The following is a 5195-nucleotide window of genomic DNA, read 5'->3' on the forward strand; positions in this document are numbered from 1 at the left end:
TCCTTATTTACTTTTGGTGTTTATCTCAACAGTCACCTCAATGCTGGGATATCTTTCATATCTGGCGTCTCCCTTTTTGGGTATCAAGCCACCGGTCTTACACTTCACATTCTTGAAGGTCACTTCCTTCATCCACTTTTCCTAATTTCTTACTTCTTTGTCTCCTCAGTCTATCCGCATTTTATTATTCATCCTTCGAACTATCTCAAGGTTTCCTCGGATCCTCCCAACTTACAGGGAATAAAATATATGTATCTCTTATGCCTTCAACCATCAATTTTTAACTCATGGTGAATCACCCTCATCCTGACGATTACATACTTCTCTATTTCTATTGCTACGAGTCTTTAGGGTTTCCTCATACCCAACTCCCTTATCATTCCTCAAACTCTATTGCCTTTATATTCCTTTCCACTTCAATTCCTTTTTATTTTCCTTTCTCTTATCATTATTTCATGAACCAACACAACATAAGCATTGATTTCAAATATCCCGTCATTCTGGATTCGTGTCTTCAGAACGAATCTTGACAACTTTTACAGCTTAGATTCATAATTCATCATACTCGTCCGCCTTTGTTCTGGCTCTAAAGCTTTTACACTATCTCCATAACCTTCGGAAGTACTTTCCTGAAAACAATTGACTGAACTTTAATGAGTTTATTGTAACCTCTTGCTCCGTGCTTTTCTTGGTCTTTCACCAGTGGGTGGTCTCTCTCTTAGGAGGGTAAGTAACAAAAACACTCTTTTGTGATTCGTCAATCATTTAGAATCTCAAATGATTCCTGTATTTCCTTTAGCCAGGCTCTTGCCTCGACTGGGTCAACTTGTTCCTTGGAACTCTGAGAGCTTAGCGACTTAAAGAACCTGAAAGAATTTCTCACTGCATTGTTTCCTCAGGGTGGTGGTTGGGGATAATAGTATAAGTTATGTTTAGGCAGGTCCATGAATTGCCCAATAGGATTACCATCCTAATTCTCCCTATCTTGTTCAACTTCTATTTTCTCAGTATGAAATGTTCCAACCTTCTCCCATAATCGGGGTTATCTTATACGTTAAAAATCCTTGTTTTCCACTTCATTATGTTATGGGTTCCTTCTATCTTGATGTCGACCTCCCTGTCTATCACGTTCAGGGTTTGCTCTAAATCTTATTCCTCAAACTAGCTTTCATCTAAGATCTCATCTTTAAGTTCTTGAACATTTGGAACCCAAATTCTGTAGGAATGCCTCATTATTCCCTTATCATCTTTCTCGGTATTAATCTCTTATCTATTTGTTGGCTTTCTTTTTCTGGCACAATATGTTCTTTTCCAATAATTCGGGTTGTATTGCAATCTCAAACAGCTTTTCGGTACCGGCTCCAGTTACCTTCACTTCTATTTCCATTTTCTCAAAATCTCTTATAAACTCTCCCAAAGACATTATTATCTTGAGTCTCTCCTTTTTACTAAGGGCATCTGCCACCACATTGGCTTTGCCCGAATGATAAAGAATCTCCCAATCATAATTCTTGATTAGCTCTAACCGCCTTTTCTGGCGTATGTTGAGCTCTTTTTGCGTGAAAATGCACTAGAGCACTTATGGCTTGTGTAAATCTCGCACTTCTCTCCATACAAGTAGTGTCTCCAATATTTAGGGCAAAACTATTGCCACGAGCCCAAGCTCATGGGTGGGGATATCGAATTTTATATTCCTTTAATTGTCTTGATGCGTACGCGATTTACCTTGTTGTGTTGTATAAGAAGCACCCTAATTCCTTATGCGAAGCGTCACTACACCTCACAAAATCTCCTTTTCCATCCGGCAACGCCATCATAGGGGTCGTCATCCATCTTTGCTTCAGTTCTTGAAAGTTGTTCTCGTATTTCTCTGTCCATTCAACTTCTCAGTCTTACGAGTAAGCCGCGTTAAAGGGGCTACTATCTTTACAAACTTGAACGAACCTCCGGTAGTGACCGACCAATCCTACCTCTGGTAGTCGACCTAACCATGGTCATCAATTCATCAGTGGTCCTTTATTCATTCTTGTCAGGATCCTCCATGGGATCCTCCTCAGCAACTATCCCTTCTAGGATAACATCCTCAACCGCTACATCCTCAATATGAACATCATCCGGTCCCGTGTTAGGACGCTCTATTGGATCCACAATCTGATCTCCAATAACTAATGAAACATCATCGCGTTGTTGCTCCTCAACCTCAGGGTTCGGAGTCCCGCTAACATATACGATAACGAACTACGCTTCTATCACGATATTTATAAGGGTTCCCATAAGGGTTTTAACTGTCAGTACTATGTTAGGTAGCCCGACTATGAACTTGGCAAGAGTTCTTATTATCTTAGTGAACTTATTATCTTAACGTCACATCATCTCTGAGGTTTATAACGCTTAGCTCTGATACCATTTCTATAACACCCCCAAATCCGGGGTCGGGGATCCGGGTTGTCACGAGTTCCATTTCCCTTAATAACACCCAATCTTAATAAACAATCAACTACTCTGTACTGTGACCCCACAATAAACACACACACTACAAGTTATAGTCTCAGAGATGAATATCCAAAAATAACACGAGTCATTTTATTCAAAAATTATATGCCATTACACCTTAAAAGGGTTTTTGAATAGATTTACATTTCTTTGCCATTATTACAATTGATAAAGATACATAAGTCTGGTACATCAAAAGTTGAAAGCCTAGCCTATTGGTAGTTTCTACCTCAGCTACAGCGACATCAACGCCTATAGAAAACTGCGGAACATTTCCTAATCGCTTGCGAATCGGGAGCTTGGTCATGTTCATCTTTTCTATCTGTTGTTGTGTGATGAAAGAAGAAAGCAAGGGTGAGCAGCAAGCCCACCAAAATAATATGTATAATGATTAACAATATATGAGCCTTCTCATAGTACTCATGAAAGTCTTGGTCAAAAGAAATGAACCAAGTTTGATATCTTAATGCGATGAAGTCGCAAAATATTCAGTATATGTACATATATACTTTTCACAATCTTTGAAATCCTCTGACGTGTATAATATACACAGAGTTCCAGTTTATAACTGTATAAAAATATCGTTGCAAGGTGATCTCATATATCTAACCTTGTCTCAACATTTTTCCGAAAATCTTTGACACGCACAAGATAATCATTTACTAGATATAAGTTTAAAAGATGAAGTTACAAGATACTCCAATATACTTATATCTTTCCGAATACTACTTGAACTACCACCGTTCAAGTTATAATTAGTTTCAAAAGTTCATCACATAGATGAGAATACAAGATAAGACTTGAATAGATTCAATCATTGAAATATCATTATAAATAATGAAGTTACGAGATGCTTCATTAAGTCCCGATATATAAATATATTCATATATATATCTCCCATACATTTCCTGAAAACCTCTGTCATGTAAAGTATGAACAGAGTTGCAATATTCCATAAATTTGGAAAGGAAAGAATTTTGGCATAAACCCGATATCTTGCTGATCAGGAAAAGATACCAATAAGTAACCTTTTCTACTAGTAGATGGACGAATTCCCCACTGGTCATCACCCTGGTCGCAATAGGACCTTATGCTGGACTGCCACTCAGCCACTTACGCATTTGATGGACTCCCACTGAGCCACTTACACTATCATGGACGCCCACTAAGCCCATGTTGCTTATGCCGACTCGATAGCTGGACTTACTTCCCGAACGTTGGGTAAGTAATCAATTCATTTATCAAAACAGCAACCTTGTTGCGAATATAAAATACACCACAGAGCCGGATCCCCCAGGTTTTGAGCGAGTATTTAAATCCCCTTTAAAAAAGGAAGATCTTAAATATATATAAATGAGTTTTGGGATCCGCTCTAACTTTTAAAAATCATTTTAAAGACTCAAAAACACTTTAAAGAGTGTTTGGAGTAATGCTGATTTAATAAAGTAAATCAGTCCCAATATATTAGAAAATATCTGAATATTATTATTTAAATAATATTCCCATAAAGATAATCTCTATATATATAAATAACTTGAAGTATAAGTTGTAAAACTTATACTTGAAATGAGTATTAAATAACCAAAGATATACTTTACGAAAGTACTATCTTTATTTGAATAATCAAAAATAAGTTTGATTATCGACACCTTATTCTTTAATAAAATAAAGAATATATTTCAGTAAATAATCGGAGTCATAGGTCCTCAAATGAATATTCAAGTAATATTCAATAAATAATATAAAGTGAGTCATAAGTCCTCGAATAAATATTCAAGTAATATTCATTAAATAATATAAAGGAGTCATAAATCCTTGAATGAATATTCAAGTAATATTCATTAAATAAAATAAAAGGAGTCATAAATCCTCGAATGAATATTCAAGTAATATTCATTAAATAAACTAAAAGGAGTCATAAATCCTCGAATGAATATTCAAGTAATATTCATTAAATAAAATAAAAGGAGTCAGAAATCCTCGAATGAATATTCAAGTAATATTCATTAAATAATATGAAGTTATCGAATAAACCTTATTCGATTAATAGTTTTTAAAAACCATATCAATATATATATATAAATATATATCATATACTCGGGAACATCTACTCCCGGTTTTAGAAAAGGGTTCACCTTTGGGTCCCCTATACTCAGGGTATACGCAACTACTGCTTATCTCTAGCATAGGTATTATGCAACTAATAAGCATTTGAACCAACAGATATATAAGTCAAGAATACGAAACAGGCATGCATATATACCATATCACATGCTCCAATATATCGCAAGAATTTGCTAATAACAAATATGCATTTATCACAAGATCATGCATATACACATATACATCACAACAACAGTTATACGGGTAGAAAACTTGCCTGAGTGCTCCCTGATAGACTTAAGCTTAGAGTGGGTCCGATAACCTATGAACAACAACATAAGTCGGAATTAGACCCCGGTCGCTTAAGAAACTAGACTTTAACCATTTAGAGTCCTAATATTCGCTTTCGCGCTTAACGATTTAATTAAGTCGCTCGAGTACCCTCGGCTCCACCATTTTTAATAAATTAACCATTAAGGGTTTTAAGGCGATTCTTTCGTGAGTACCTTACCAACTGCTTAATCCACTTTACATAATTGTTTCTTACCCCAATTAGTCATTTAAGATCCTTAACCAAGGTTTCAAAGTAAGGCGAGGGG

Source organism: Apium graveolens, chromosome 9, assembly GCF_009905375.1.
Source record: "Apium graveolens cultivar Ventura chromosome 9, ASM990537v1, whole genome shotgun sequence".
NCBI classification, from domain to species: Eukaryota; Viridiplantae; Streptophyta; class Magnoliopsida; order Apiales; family Apiaceae; genus Apium; species Apium graveolens.